Raw genomic sequence first — 17,304 nt, 5'->3', positions numbered from 1 at the left:
ACACAGCCCGTTTGCCCTGTTGTGGTCTAACAGCCCTTTTATTGGCAGCTCCACTTTGGGCGGCTCCACTTTGAACATATCTCCATGTTAGTAAATCTCTTACTCTTTCCTCTTTGGGCTTTCCTGAAGCTTCTGTCTTCCTCCTGTGGTGGGTTACAGCATTCACTGCTGGTGTACATTGATTTGATAAGCAAATTAGAATGAAACCTTATATAGAACTTCAGTGGCATTAGCAGTACACGAGGTGAATATTGGGTTTTTGAATAGTGCTCTGTAGTTGTTAACATGACAGAATTTTGATATACCTAAAAACTTTGGGAAATTTTGGGAAAAAAATATCCTTTTTAAATTTTAAATCAGAAATTAAGGACAAGAAAGGAACCTCTACCCTTGGGTTAGTGTGCCTTTGTTAAAAGCAGCCTCCTTTAATCAAATGTCATTATTTTTAGGTCCTCTAACAAGCCCAGGTTACTTTAAAATGTAATCAGTACTTTCTGGAGTGAAAAAAAGGAAGTTCATTCTTAAGTTTACATTTATATGCAGTAAAAAAGAATATTGATGGCATTTCTGGTAAATGCTCAGATCTTGCTTATTAGACTTATTAGATCTACCCCAAGAGAGCAACATGAGGAAGTGAGAGGGAAAAACTCAGTCTACAAACAATTTTAAAAGATTTTCATAAGTGCATTTGTTACTGCTGTTCTTATTCACATGGTGAACTTAGATTGACCTCCTTTTTCCTATGATTTGAAAAGACACAAGATATTATATGGAACAGTAAGATCTTTACAGTCCAAAGGGATGGAGAAACTGCTATATTTTAGGTTCACAGAGTTCTTCAAAACTATTTAAGTATATTGCCAAGCTCATTAAAAAATAATATTTAGTCTTTCAGGAAGATTTATTTCTTGGTGGAATGTTGTTCCTAGAAGCTCCATAAGATACCAGCATCTCTTGAAAACTCTGGTTAAAAATCATGTGCTACTTAAAAATTAAAATGCTTGTTGGTGCTTTAATGCTTGAGCTGTCAAGTTATTTTATACTTTGAAACACTGACACCATTAATATTTACTATTCACACTATTGTGCATTAGAAGGTGGCTCAAATTTGATTGTAGACAGTTTTCAATTTGAAACTGTATTTCCTTTTCATTGAAGATTTCTGTCCATGAAGTATTATTCTCCACAGATTTCAGTCTCTGGATTTAGTGGACTCAACACCATCTAGAATATCATGTATAAAGCCAAAGATGTCTCTATTAAAGTTTGATAAGTCTCTATTATTTAGTATTTTATAGAAGGAAGATTATCTTTTGGTAGTGAAGACACATGCATTGTAAAATCACTAAAATTTTCTACTGATCTGCTTGATTCTACAATTGAAAAATGCCTGTTTTCTGCACCATTTCTTTTAAATTATTTAAGGGCCAGTTGGTTACCATTCTATGGTCATGCACCTTTTAGTTGTAATGGGATATACTAGTTATCTTTTATACATTATCCTTTATTACTTAAGCTTTCAGAACTTCAGTTTTTTGAACTTGGTAATTTGTGGAATATTTGTACCCAGAAATTAAGGTTCTCGTCCATTTTTGCTTCTCCTTTTCTTCTGTTTTATACTTTTCTTTATTCCTTGAATTTTAAAATTCTATGAATTCTCTCCCTTGCCTTCCCCATTCTGAATACCTGGTTTCCATGACCTGTCATATATGTCATCACTAATACTATGAATAGACTTTTATTCAGAATTATTTCTTTATTCATTCATTTGTTCACTCATTTACTACTGGGATATTTTTGTTTTGCTTTTTGAAGAAGGAAGGTTCAAGACTTGCTCTTATTTTAAAAACTATGTTAAAGCTAACTGAGCACGTTGGAGGAAAAGATAGCACTTGAGATAAGTTTATGACCCTTCTTTAAAGGTGCATGATCTACTTGGTAGGTTCTCTTTGTCCATTTCCTTTCTGCTCACCACTCTTGTATGTGTTTATCTTCAGTGATCTCCTCACTAGTGGTAACAAGTTCTAGATCAGTGGATAAGGGAGAATGTGTCCAGATTACTGCTGTTAATAGCTGGTAAAGCTTTGGTGTGTGAGGAGAACCTGAAATTTAAAATGATGCTCAGAAATTACCTATAGGGTTGATTCATCATGTTGGGTAGGTCCATAGAAAATTGCTGTTTTCTTAAGGTCGAAAACAGTTGATTAGTAGAAATTTTATATGATTTAGTCTAATAGTCCAGACCCCTAATATGACTGGTAACTGATAATATATTTAGTGTTTAATAATAAAATATATTTAAATATTTACTGGTAACTGACAATATTATATATTTATAATTCTATTTTCACCTGTTGCTATGCCAGAGTTAATTTTTCCTCTTTCTCATTGTTGAGAAAGAAGAAGAGAAAACAGTCAACATCAAGGAGTATAGATGATTTATTCACTGATAGGTTATTTTTGCAGGCAGCATATTAAAAGCAGTATTTTGGGGGAGCAATGAATCAGTTAACTGTTTAAGGTGGGATATATTGGATTTTATAAAGATACCAAGGAGTAAACTGGAATAAGGTTGCAATGTCCAAGATGTTACTCAAAATGGTGTCTAGAGTCCTATTGATTAATGCTGGTGAATGAGACACCAAAATGGAAAATAAACCATCCCAAGACAAGTGGTAATCATAGGTGACTATTATGTTAATTATACTTTATTTAGGTGGTGTTTTTCTTTCTGAAAGATGGCTTTTGTTTAAGAGAAAGTTGAGGCATTTAAGAATTGGATGTTCCGTAGAAGCTCTTGAGTGTAGTTTTTCACTTTTATTCAATTTGATAAGTCTCCAAGAATATTTTCAGGCCTAGATTTATGGACACTGTTTATGGCATCTGCTACCAAGAAAAACATTCTCCCACCAGGCGTACTGGAAAGCATATTGTCTATCTTTTTGCTCCACTGTTGTGAGCAGATGTTCCCTCTGCGTTTTTAAAATCATTTTAATGCACAGAATGGGAAAAACTGGAAATCAAAAGAAAAACGAAAATGCATCTGAGCAGGGGTAAATGCCATATGCTCAATCTTTTTTATCCCTAAGCTAAATTTCAGATAGTACCTCATCTGTTGTTGTCAGATCCCCCAAATTCAGCAAATTTCAGTTCTATGTTAGTAGGAGAATGGATTAAAAATAAAAGTTTATGATAAACTCTAGCCACAGTCCTGGCATGTAGTATGAACTCAGTTAATCTAATTTGACTTTATTTTTGTTGCTCTTTCTGTTTGTATTGAAGTTACTGTTGTCCATGAAGAGGTTAGCTCAGTGAAGCACAGCTCTAATGGACTGTAACTAACAAATTACCACAGACTCAGTGATTTAAAATAGTAGAATTTTATTCTTTCGTGACTCTGGAGGGAATCTGAAGAATACGATTTCAGAGGTCAGAAGTTTGAAATCAAGTGTCAGTTCAGTTGCTCAGTCATGTCTGACTTTTTGCGACCCCCATGGACTGCAGCACGCCAGGCTTCCCTGTTCATCATCAACTCCCAGAGCCTACTCAAACTCACGTCCATTGAGTTGGTGATGCCATCCAACCATCTCATCCTCTGTCGCCCCCTTCTCCTCCTGACTTCAGTCTTTCCCAGCATCAGGGTCTTTTCCAATGAGTCAGTTTTTTGCATCAGGTGGCCAAAGTATTGGAGTTTCACTTCAACATCAGTCCTTCCAATGAATATTCAGGACTGATTTCCTTTAGGATGGACTGGTTAGATCTCCTTGCTGTCCAAGGGACTCTCAAGAGTCTTCTCCAACACCACAGTTCAAAAGCATCAATTCTTCAGCACTCAGCTTTCTTTATAGTCCAACTCTCACAACATGACTACTGGAAAAACCATAGCTTTGACTAGATGGACCTTTGTTGGCAAAGTAATATCTCTGCTTTTTAATATGCCTTCTAGGGTGGTCATAATTTTTCTTCTAAGGACCAAGCATCTTTTAATTTCATGGCTTCATTCAAGGGAATGGCAAACCACTTCAGTATTCTTGCCTTGAGAACCCCATGAACAGTGTGAAAAGGCAAAAAGATAGGACACTGAAAGATGAACTCCCCAGGTCGGTAGGTTCCCAGTATGCTACAGGAGATCAGTGGAGAAAGAACTCCAGAAGGAATGAAGAGACAGAGCCAAAGCAAAAACAACACCCAGTTGTGGATGTGACTGGTGATGGAAGTAAAGTCCAATGCTGTAAAGAGCAATATTGTATAGGAACATAGAATGCTAGGTCCATGAATCAAGGTAAATTGGAAGTGGTCAAACAGGAGATGGCATTGAACATTGACATTTTAGAAATCAGTAAACTAAAATGGACTGGAATGGGTGAATTTAACTCAGATGACCATTATATCTACTACTGTGTGCAAGAATCCCTTAGAAGAAATGGAGTAGCCATCATAGTCAACAAAAGAGTCCAAAATGCAGTACTTGGATGCAATCTCAAAAATGACAAAATTATCTCTGTTCATTTGCAAGGCAAACCATTCAATATCACAGTAATCCAAATCTGTACCCTGACCAGTAATGCTGAAGAAGCTGAAATCAAATGTCACTGGGTTGAATTCAAGGAGTTGGCAGGGTGATGCTCCCTCCAGAGGCTCCAGAGAAGCACCTGTTTCTCACCTCTTTCAGCCTGTGGATGACAGCATTCCTTTGCTTGTGGCTTCAAGTGCAGTCTAAAGTGCAGTCTGCAAGTCTGTCTCTGCTCCAGCTTCACATTGTTCTGTTCTCTGTGCATGACACATCTTATTCTGCTTCCTTCTTGTAAGAATACATGTGATTTCATGTGGGTCTCACTCAGGTAATTCAGGGTGATCTTTCCATCTCAGAATCCTTAGCCTAATCACATTTCCATAGTCTTTGCTAGGAGAGATAACATTCACAGGTTCCAGACAGTGGGGAATGGATATCCTTTGGGAGCCATTTTCTGCCTATCACAAACTACTCCCAGTGTCCCCATTCCAGTGACTAAGATGGAACCAGCTTATTACCTAAACACTTTTAGGTCTGATTGAAGTACTGGCTCACCTTCCTCAGCACCCACCATGACTTTTCTGGTGTGTTACAGTTAGTATAAATGTCTAATAGCAGCTCCGAGTATCTGTCTCTGATAACATAGACCAGGAATCACTTAGCAGAGCTGTGTCTTCTCATTATGGCAGTGGTCAGCACCAAGGAAGTCTCTGCACAGGTAATTAAGCTAGCTGGGGCAAGTCACAAAGCTGAATGCTACAACTGCTCACTTGAACTCTGTAAATTGAAGTGAGTTGTCATGTGGATATGTATGTATATATGTATGTAAATGGTGAATATGTATTTTCAGAACATATTTAATGAAAGTTACAGTTCAGTTCAGTCGCTAAGTCGTGTCTGACTCTTTGCGACCCCGTGAACCACAGCACGCCAGGCCTCCCTGTCCATCAGCAACTCCCAGAGTTCACTCAAACTCATGTCCATTGAGTCAGTGATGCCACACTGACATCCTCTGTCGTCCCCTTCTCCTCCTGCCCTCAATCTTTCCCAGCATCAATGTCTTTTCAAATGAGTCAGCTCTTCGCATCAGGTAGCCAAAGTATTGGAGTTTCAGCTTCAGCATTAGTCCTTCCAATGAACACCAGGACTCATCTCCTTTAGGATGGACAGGTTGGATCTCCTTGCAGTCTAAGGGACTCTCAAGAGTCTTCTCCAACACCACAGTTCAAAAGCATCAATTCTTTGGCACTCAGCCTTCTTCATAGTCCAACTCTCACATCCATACATGACCACTGGAAAAACCATAGTTAAATATCAGGATCTGTATAATTTCTTTTAGAGTTAATGGCATTTTCCAAAAAGAAGGGAAAGGAACCTATCCAGTTTGGAACATATGTTTTCTTCAAAAAAGAACCTGAGGTAGTTTTCACCTAGTGTGAGATAAGACTGACAAGGCTGTAAGAATAATTACTTCTAATGAATCTAATGATTCTATAGTGATTAATGATTAATCATTATAAAACTCCCCCAAGAAAATGCCATAAAAGCTGATGCTTGTTACAATATTGACTGGATGACTAATACTGTAGATTGATTAACTATGTCCTTTCCTTGATTCTTTTTATCTAGGTGGGGTCTAATATTTAGTTTAATTTTGAAGAAGAGTTATATGGACCCCAGTATGTCATATGAGTGATAAACCCTGTTATCTACCTTGCTATGTTTTTTAATAATTACTGCCCATATAATGAAACTTATGTCTTGCAGATTTCCTCATGTGTTATACCTAGAAAATAGACATAGAAGATTTTAAGTACATACATGATAGTATTTGAAATCAATTTAGATTTTTTCCTCTATTAGAATTCTGTGATTGTGTGAAACTTGATATGAAATATATATTTATCAAAGTTAAGTTTATATATGCTCAGATGCTCAATTGTCTCCGACTGTTTGTGACCCCAGGCTCCTCTGTCCATGGGATTTCCAGGCAAGAAATGGTGGGTTTCCATTTCCTTCTTCAAGGGATGTTCCCTACCCAGGGATTGAACCTGGGTCTCCTGTATTTCAGGCATATTCTTTACCAACTGAGCAACCACATCAGCAAATCATTGCTTGGATGAACAAATTAGTCAGAGCTCTGCATCTGTTCATATTTCATTGATGAGACTAATGAAGCTGAGGTACAGAGCCTAGGTTGTGTAAGTGAAGATGAAAGAAAAAGTAGGGGGGATGTTTTAGCCAAACACAGGAACTCAGCTGGATCATATAGTGTCAGCCAAGAGGGTAAATGACAGAATTCAGCAGGTACAGATGTTGTGGTATGAAGCATAAAGTACTAGTCATGTGGCTCACAGTCTTCCCTGTGTCAAGCCACTAGATGTTCTTATTTGGTTGTATAGACAACTCTAGTGATGTTGCTGAGACCCTTAATAAGGGGAGAAAGAAACTGAGGGGATCACATCATGTTACCTTCCTTGAATAGCTTTCCCAGTCTTATTTTCAATAGATTTTAAATATTAAATCTGTCCAATTTAGTGCTTTCCTGGTGGTAAAGAATCTGCCTGCAATGCAGGAGACCTGGTTCAATCCCTGGGTCAGAAAGATGCCCTAGGGAAGGAAGTGGCAACCCACTCCAGTATTCTTGCCAGGAGAATTCCACGTACAGCGGAGCCTGGAGGGCTATAGCCCATGGGGTTGCAAAGAGTCGGACACAACTGAGCAACTAACACACACACAGTCTAATTTAAGCCACTTAACTGTACGCATAATCTGAGCCTTCAGTTTTAGCAACGTACGTGTTTTTTCCATAATGGTATCAATCACTTACTGCATGTGCTTTGCCTTTGCCAGTTCCTTTTGGAACCAATTTAAATGAGAGAAATAAAGGACTTCAGGAAGAACTATTTAAGTATGTCTGGTAAATTGTTTTACTATTTGAGAATAGCTCTGGAGACTGAAATAAATTTTCCATTTAGTGTAGAATTTGGCTTTTTTTTTTTTTTTGTGAGTCACAACATTCGTGGAAATATGTTGAAATCTTAAATGAGAAAATGACTTATTGCTTTTGGTATTACTTGCTGTCTAGAATGGTGTTACAGTCTGCATTACAACATTATGCTGATCAGCAGTGTTCGAAAGGAGGGATAGCTTCAAACTACATGGAAGCGTACATATCAGGATCCACAACCTCATGTTCTGGATTCTTCAGATTGTAGAGCAAGTATGGCTCAAACCTCTGCTTTTCCATTAGACATTTCATTGAATACATGTTCTTGGTCACTTGAATTGCAACTCTTCTTGGATATTAATATCATGTACTAAAACCTAGATCTGTTAATATAAAATTACATTGATTATCGTGAAACAATAAGTTTCTGTATATCCAAAATATATTTTACTAAGTGTGATGACTCTTCTCTAAATTTGCAGTATTATTGTAGTGCTTTTTTTTTTAGATAATTTTTTTTAGAGCAGTTCTAGGTTCATGGCAAAATTGAGAGAATATCGAAGGATGTGTAAGTGAAGATGAAAGAAAAAGTAGAGGGAAAAAGTTTTAGCCAAACATGAGAACTCAGCTGGGTTATATAGTATCAGCCAGGATGGTAAATGAAAGAAGACAGCAGGTATATATGCCGTGATATGGAAATCTCTCATATTTCCATATGAGAAATCAGTGTGTAGTTTTTAATCTGTGTGCATGCATGTATACTTTCACAGAGATTTTATTCCCTGAGCTAGTCTGTCTGCTTTAACTTTTGTTCCCTCGCTGTTCATTCTCCACCCAGCAACCAGGAGATCTCATTAAAATGCTCTATGTTTTCCTTTCCAACTTTACAGTCTTCGAACAAGCATGCAGCGCAGTCTCTTAACCCCAGTGACAGTATCTGTTGCAGCCACCCGCTGCCTCAGCTCCTCCCAGCCTTGTTGCAGCTCTCTGTGCTTCCTTTCCAATCTTCAAAGATGCCAGACCCTTCCCACCTTCACTCTGTTCTGTTACCGCTACCTCCAAAGTTCTCTTGCTCTTTGTATGATTGGGTCCTCCCCGTCCTTCCTCCAGTAGCCCAAATGCTTCAGTCTGAGAAGCCTTCTCAAACTATTGTTATCACCCTTTAGAACGCGTTCTTTGTGGCACTAGCCGACCTCATCCTGTGTTTGGGGATGTTTTCTCCTGTGTTCAGGGATACTGTCTGTTTTCTCCCACCAGAGTTCACCCCTTGAATGTATTTGAAACAGATTGGACTTGTCAGAGGTTCAAGTGCAGAGCTCATTCAAAGGAACTTCCAAACATTTTTGTAGATAATATGAATTGCTGAATTTGTTATTGTATTTAAAAATTTTCATTTTATAAGGCTTAGTTTAAAATACAGAATTCCATTGCAGCTGGAAAGAGTTAACCAGATGGTTATAATGCATGTTTGTGTGCCAGAATTGCACAGCATGAAGCACAAGAGATTTTTTTTGAGGAACTAACTGAATTGCCAGGTTAGAAGTTTTTGCTGAGCCCATTTCATCCTCAAAGACGAAGGACTTCCCTACAGATGAAGTCTTTTATTTCCTTCCCCCAAATAAATGTAATAAACGTCCGTCACTGCTTTCGCCATTTTTGTTCAGGAAGAGTTCACCACCTTTGGTAGCGGCAGAGTCATTTTTGGCAGTTCAGAATTATTTCTGTTACCATTAGCTTTTTTACCCTTAGGCAGAATCTGGACTTTGTGTATTCTTCTATCCAGTTTACGCTGAAAGTGAAAGTCACTTAGTCATGTCCGACTCTTTGTGACCCCATAGACTATACAGTCCATGGAATTCTCCAGGCCAGAATACTGGAGTGGGTAGCTTTTCCCTTCTCCAGGGGATCTTCCCAACCCAGGAATTGAACACAGGTCTCCCACCTTGCAGGTGGATTCTTTACCAGCTGAGCCACAAGGGAAGCCCAGGAATACTGGAGTGGGTAGCCTATCCCTTCTCCAGCGTATATCTTCCTGATCCAGGAATTGAACTGGGGTCTCCTGCATTGCAGGCGGATTCTTTGCCAACTGAGTTATCAGGGAAGCCCTCATTTACACTGAGTTTTGTGTAATTCATAAGAATTAAAACTTCACTCAGATACTTTTGATTGCATGCAGTAAAGACATTTTGCAATATTAGAACAGATTTTAATGTGGAATCTGATTCAATCTTTAAACTATTGATTTCTCTCATAGCTTGGAGATGTTTTGCTGACAGTAGCTCTTAGTAGTCTCATTCTCTTAGCACTTTTATATTAGAGCATTGAAAAAAAATGGTATGATAGCTTTTGTGTTACTCATTACCTTTGGCACTCAGGATAGTTTTGTTTTCTCTTATTTTGTTGGAAGATTAGATGAAAATTTTCTTTTCTGATTGTTGGGAAACATGAAACCTGACTTTCTGACCACTTTGTACTAGGACTAGAGACTGTTTGCCTATTTGCTCCCAATTGGCTCTTCCATCTAGGGCTAACTCAACAGGTCAGCATGCTCTTAGGAGGGAATTCCTAAGTAAACTTCAGGTTGGTGCCAGAAACAAAAATGGGGATCCATCACCTTCTAAATGTTAATAGACTGAGAGAAAGAACAACAGGTTCTTTTTTTGAAAATTATTAGTGGAAATCCCATCCACATATGAAAGCATGCTCTAGAAGATAATGCATTGACATTTTGGAACAAGGTTGGAACCATCTTGGTTCAGAGAGCCCCCTAAAGATAGCATGCTAGGAAAGGAAGCCTCTATGATTCATAGCCTGGAAGATAAGCTTGTTATGGTAGAACACATCTGAGTAGGAAGCAAATCCTAGTGTTCATGATATTGTCAGTGAGGGACAGATCACCACTGGGCTTAAGCATAGACCTCTAACTCCAGCAGTCTGAACTAGAGGTATAGGAGGTGTTATAAACCAGAGTTTGCCTGGAACTTAGGTTGTTGCCAACCTTGAGTGAGAAAAGGAGTCCTTTCTTCTCTTACTTCTCTGCAATAACTCTGTGAGGATGCTGGGTTGGAAAGATACTTGAATGTAAAAGTAATAAAGCATATTACCATGAGCCCTGCTTGCAACTTTAGTTACATATGGGTATTTTCTTTAATAACATACTTTTACTGTTCTTGAATTAAGCTATGGTGACCACCTTTATGGAACCTAGCTAGAAACTGCCTTATGAATACCTTGAGGAAAAAAAAGAAACTAATGGTTACCAGTGAGGAGAGAAAGTGGGGAGGGACAAATTAGGGGTATGGGGTTAAGAGATAAAGACTTCTGTGTATAAAATAGATAAGAAGGATATAATGTATAGCACAGAGAATTATAGGCATTATCTTGTAAAAACTTTTAATGGAGTATAATCTGTAAAAATACTGACTCACTATGCTATGCACCCAAAATTAATATACTATTGTAAATCAGCTGTACTTCAGTAAAAGCAAAAAGATACTCTAAGGAAAAAGTAGCTAGCTTTGTCACAATGGGGAACATTTCACAGTGCTGTAACCCTGTCTCTGATTGGTGAAAGGCAGAGGTTATGGATTGCACTGGGGAAAGGGCTGACTTCTCCAGAAGACAGAGCATCATTCTAGGCACAGCCGGATATAATCTTTATTTTAGATGTGGCCTTTTACAGGCTTTAGGGACTTTTAATTTAGTTCACTTTTCAGGTGAATATTCTTCATTTGAGCCTTTGGGCATTACTAAAGAGCATACAACCCTAAAAATTCAATGCAATGGTCTTGGAACCTCCCTAATTTCTTTCTTTCCATTCTCAGTCTCTCTTCCCACTTGCTTTCACTCCTCTGAAAATTAACACCTGCCAGTGAAATCAACTTTATGCTGCTTTCACTGGAGACTGGTGTCTAAAAATCAATCCTGGCAACTAATGTAAAGTGAAATTTGGAAGACGCCTGGATTCTCATGGAGTCGTGCAAGCTGAAGTTATTAAAGAGGATTAGAGACCACAGCTGGTGAGCAGATGGAATGCATATAATTTCACAATCTTAGGTAGCTTTAAACCTAAATCTGCACAAAACCTATTTGCGTTTTCTCTAGTTCATTTCACTTTATCCTCCTGGAATATAGCACTGGTCAGTGTGATACTTTAATTGTTGTGAATGATGAGCCTTCATAGGTCACTCACTTGATGGAATCATTTATAATTCTGGTTGTGCAATTTCTTACTCAATTGCATTTCAGTAACCACTGTTAAATAATGTACTGTGAGAAGCTCAGTAGGTAGGGAGGAGGAGTAAGACTTGTAAATTTCATTCAAAATGTAGACATGAAGATCACAGTAATTACAGCTAAACAGTCCAACTGCTTGCTGCTTAAGGAAACTTGTGAATCAGTTTCAACAGCTCTTTTATGTGTCCATTTGTTAGAAATTTCTGTGTTATGCAATCGAACAAGTCACCTGCATCAGCTGCCTTCAACTCCTGTACCACCTAATCACAGGCCACTGCTCTACTTCCCATGTCTTCTCACCTCTTTGTTCTGGCTCATTATGAGGGTCTTATATGTGCACACGGAGAAGGCAATGGCACCCCACTCCAGTACTCTTGCCTGGAAAATCCCATGGACTGAGGAGCCTGGTAGGCTGCAGTCCCTGGGGTCGCTAAGAGTTGGACACGACTGAGCGACTTCACTTTCACTTTTCACTTTCATGCATGGGAGAAGGAAATGGCAACCCACTCCAGTGTTCTTACCTGGAGAATCCCAGGGACAGGGGAGCCTGGTGGGCTGCCGTCTATGGGGTCGCACAGAGTCGGACACGACTGAAGCGACTTAGTAGCAGCAGCAGTATATGTGCAGAAATAAACCGTTAGCTCCCTAGAAATGCACTTCCCTGTACTTCCTGGCATGTTGGTGTCTCCTACACAAAGGAAAGTGTTTGTGAGACTTTCGCTCAGTGACTGTTAAGAAGGTCAAACTAGGGTCTTTATTCTACTAAGATAAAGATATTAACCTATACTCTAATGGCAGTTACTTTATCTAAGAACAGAAATTAGTACCCACTGTACACTTTCCTTACTGAAAGACTTCAGCGAAATGGCTGCCATACTTCAATCCTTGTGGAATGTCTGAAAATACAGAAAAACAGCTGGAGCTGTAAATAAGTTGAGTAGTCTGAATACACTCTGTACTAGCTGGTTAGGGAGAACACAACACGCAGATATTTCAGGTGGCGCACTGCACAGCAAACAGCTGTAGTTTATGGTCCAACATAGTCTCTATTCTTCTGGAGCCAGTATGTGCTTCTCTAAAGCCACAGTCAGCTGCAAAAATATTTTAACATGTGTTTTGGAAACAATTACTGCATAATAGTATTCTAGCCTCAAAACATCCTGAATGATATATTTCTATACATGGGGAGAAAGGGGAGAGCATATTGAGTTACTGATGCATTGGCATAGAATAGTCAGTAGAATTATCATAGGAAGTGGGGTTTTGGGGATCAGCTTTTCAAATGATTTTCAGTCACTTTGTTTTTGGACCTCTAAATTGGCTTCTGTGAATATGACCTCTTATGGAAGCAGTAGTATAAACACATTTTAACTTCCACTGTAATTATTTTGTATTGAATCAAGTAGTTTAGCAATCCATTCAAACTAATAGATTTGCTTATGTATCATAAGTACAATTGTTCTCCCTACCCTTTTCTTGTTCCGTTAGGCAGTGGGGATGGCAGGGCAAAAGGAAGTCCGGAGGTCCCCTAAGAAGAAAACGAGACTGAGAATTAGAAAGCCTGGGGTTAATACTGGGTCTTTCTGGTTTGCCTAGTGTGATCTTGAGCAAATTCTGAAAATTCTTAGCTTGTAGGATTCATATCTAGTAGATGGATATAATAATACAAATATGTATATGATACATGAATGAGATTACTAGGATTGCCATAACAAAGTACCACAGACTGGGCGGCCTAAGTAACAGATATGTAACTTTCTCATAGTTTCTGGAGCTAGAAATCTGAGATCAGAGTGTCTGCAAGGTTGATTCCTTTTGAGGATCACAAGGGAAGGATCTGTTTTAGGTTTCTCTCCTTGGCTTATAGATGACTGGTTTTGCCCTTTATCTTCACATCATCTTCCCTCTGTATGTGTCTATATCTAAATTTCCTCCTCTTATAAAGACATTAGTCACATAGGGCCCACCATAATGAGCTTCTTTTAACTTAATTACCTGTGTAAAGACACTATCTTCAAATACAGCCATATTGTGAGATACTTGGGGTTAGGACTTAAGTGTATGGATTTTGAGTGGAATACAATTCACCCCATAACAATGCATTACAAAGGGCTATCTAATAATGAGTGATAAACTATAGTTTGTAATTCTTCACATTGTACTATATGTATTCAAAATATTGTAATAAAGTTTTATTCTGGTGGGCACATTGATAGGAATAAAAGCACTATACTTTCCTTCTTTAAAACCTAAAATTTAATACACAACTGTGTTTTCATTCCATATGGTGAATTTGTAAGTCAAAAGATAACATCTTTTACTCTGGAGGAATAAGGTATAACTGTTGTGTACACACTATTCCGGTTCCTATCTCTTAGGGCATCTCTTTGTTTGACTGTTAGTTGTAGACGGTTGTTTGGGAGGTTATTAGGGAAGTTTCACAGGAGTGGGTGACTAGCTTATTGCCAGGATCAAAGAATTCTAAATTAGTCTTTTGTTGAAGGGTAAATACTTTCCAACTTGGAAGTTTTGTGCCAATGGTGGTGTTTTTCTCAAAGTATGTAACTGCTAGATTGCTTACAATAGTTAGTAAGCCATAAATACTGGCTGTGCAGTAAACTCCAAATGCAACTTTGTGGCCCTAGGATAGAGGGGAAGGCAAAGAAGGGGATCCCTTCATGGAAAGTGCCAAGTTTTTCATTCACTGGGATTGCAGTTGGAGGACTGTTAATTATGGAAAGAAAGGCAACCAGACAGTCACATACTGTAAGGCAGAAAGGAGAATGGGTAGTCAGGGCAGTTGGAAGCATGCATTAATATTGCAAAAAAGAAAGACTTGCAAATACTTTTGTAGTTCAGATTTTCCTATTTGGTTGAATAATTAACTGCTAAATAGGCATAATAGAGTCATCTTAAATGGTCCTTTAGAGATGCATGATTTGTGTCTACAAAAAAACTATTGTGTAACAGGAAAACTGGAAAACAACTAACTTGGCTAAACAAAACCAAGGCATTTTAGCCTCTAAAAACAACTTTGTGCATTCTGATTTAATTTTCTGAAATGAGATTAGTATGTAGCAGATTGAAAGGTTACCACTAGTAGATATAATGCTCCATTCTTCTCCAGGATACTATCCAGAGTGAAATCTAAGAATTCTCAGTTGCTTAATTAGTAATGTGCTCAGTTGCATTTTTATCATCACAGAAAGCTTGATGACTTTATTGAGTTCTTTTTATTTTTATTTTTTCTGCCAGGAAGACTGTTAGCTTTGGCTATAGAAATATTTCTGATCCACATCACATGTAGGATTCTTACTGAATTAATCTAGCATGTGCATACTGGTTTCCAATGCAGAAATGGAAATGTACAGATTTTTTGACACAGGTTTATCATAATGTGTTATTTGATGTAATATCATGATCTATCAAGGTGTTGTCCCTTATAAGTATCTCTGCCATGGCATCTCTCATATGCTTGTTTCTAAATATTCAGAGAATAAAAGCAGAGTATGTGCATTTGTTCATAAATGGTCTCTGACCATTTATTCAGTCACGCATTCTACACCTATTCCTGTGATCAGTGACACATAGCATGACATCAATGACACATGATTCCTGTACTCAAGAAAGTGAAAGTGAAGTCACTCAGTCGTGTCCGACTCTTTGTGACCCCATGGCCTGTAGCCTACCACGTTCCCCCTTCCATGGGATTTTCCAGTCAAGGGTACTGGAGTGGGTTGCCATTTCCTTCTCCAGGGGATCTTCCCAACCCAAGGAATGGAACCTGAGTCTCCCACATTGTAGGCAGGTGCTTTACCATCTGAGCCACCAGGGCAGCCCACCTTTACTGTTTTTGGAGAAGTGGAGGCTACACAGCTGACCGTTAAACTATATGGGTTTGAACTTTGCAGGTCTGGATTTTTTTTTCAGTAGTAAATACTATAGTATTACATGATCTGTGGTTGGTTGAATCTGCATATGTGGAGGGACTGCATTTATGGAAAGCCTATTTATACATGGATTTTCAACTAAAGGAGAGGTCAGCCCTGCTAATCCCTATGTAGTTCAAGGGCCAGCTGTACTGTGAAGAAGAACATGCAGTAGAATATATACTTAAATATCGAGAGGAGGATGGGATGTTAGGGGAAACCCTACAAAGAGAACCATTGCAGGAGGGTGATAAAGGCAGTACTGCCTGAAAGAATGGATTTCTCAGCAGAGGCATGAAGGATGAGAAAAGGGAACTGGACCAGGAAGGGAGGGATAGACTCACATGCATATTCTGTACTGTCCTGTCACCCTTGGGTAACTTCAAGCTTTGTCAAAAATTAACATTTTACATTTTGGTGTCTTGTAATGGAAATTTTATCACTCTAATTTCTAGAACGTATTTAGATAGAGTAATTACCTAGATAAAAAATTGTCAGTGTAATTTCTGAGAACCATGTTTGAAATCTTTTTTTATCTCTCACTCATTCCTTTCTCGCTGCTGCTGCTGCTGCTGCTAAGTCGCTTCAGTCATGTCTGACTATATGTGACACCATAGTAGGCAGCTCACCAGGCTCCCCCATCCCTGGGATTCTCCAGGCAAGAACACTGGAGTCAGTTGTCATTTCCTTCTCCAATGCATGAAAGTGAAAAGTGAAAGTGAACCCCGTGTCCGACTCTTAGCGACCCCATGGACTGCAGCCCACCAGGCTCCTCCGTCCATGGGATTTTCCAGGCAAGAGTACTGGAGTGGGGTACCACTGCCTTGTCCTAACCCTCTTTTTTTGGTCATCTGTTTTGTTTTTTTTCTTCTGTGCTATCTTTTATATTTTCATCTTGAGCAGTTTTTCTTTGGCCCTTTGATTCATGACCCAAATGGTACTTTTGCTCGTGGGTTTTCCCCGGGGCCTGAGGAGCTCACTGTAGACCAGGAGTTACATATCTCAGCTATTGCCCAGGTGAGCACGATTTATCACCTGCAGACTTGAAAATGTGGCTGGCTGGTAAAGTGTGCCATTTATTGAGCTGGTTTGGGGTAGAAATGTAATTCTCAGACCTTTTAACTGAATTTTTAAATATACATGCATTCAAAAGACATTATTAATAGACCTACAACTTTCCTGTTTTGAACAACAGGGCATCCCATTTGGACAAGAGAGATGCCAGCTGCATGTCTCAAGAGAGTCCTTTATTTTAGACAGGAAACTGAAAATTTTAAATTTCAAGTAATTCAATTTTATGAAAGATTTAGAATGAGACAGCAAAATCAGTGCCATATGACTTTGGTATAGAGTAGTTTGCTTGTAAACAGCTTAAGACTTCTTTCACACTGACCTTAGATTTGTCTGCTCTGTTATATATGTTTTGAAGGGTAAAAAGAAAACCTTTAAGAATAGAGCACTTCTGGTCATCACAATGGTTCCAATTCTGGAGAAAAATCTCTCATAGATAGTATTCTCACTGGAGATGTTTCCTGCTCACCGGCCTAATCTAACTTTTCATTTTAGTTTATTTCTCAGTTTGATGCATTTAGAATACAGTCTGTTTTCTTTTCTGGATTGGGGCAGATATTGCTGTCTCTCTTGATTATCTGTTTTTTTAAAGGAAATGTTGATTA

General features: G+C 38.6%; 1 protein-coding gene across 8 annotated transcripts in view; it reads left to right on the top strand.

The window, feature by feature from the left end:
- FNDC3B (fibronectin type III domain containing 3B) overlaps positions 1–17,304 on the top strand; it is a 356,072-nt gene that overhangs the window by 222,713 nt on the left and 116,055 nt on the right. The gene's annotated exons all lie outside the window — the stretch shown is intronic.

Source organism: Bos javanicus, chromosome 1 (assembly GCF_032452875.1).
Source record: "Bos javanicus breed banteng chromosome 1, ARS-OSU_banteng_1.0, whole genome shotgun sequence".
NCBI classification, from domain to species: Eukaryota; Metazoa; Chordata; class Mammalia; order Artiodactyla; family Bovidae; genus Bos; species Bos javanicus.
The sequence above is the reverse complement of the archived record's forward strand: the minus strand, read 5'-3'. Positions and strand labels throughout refer to the sequence as shown.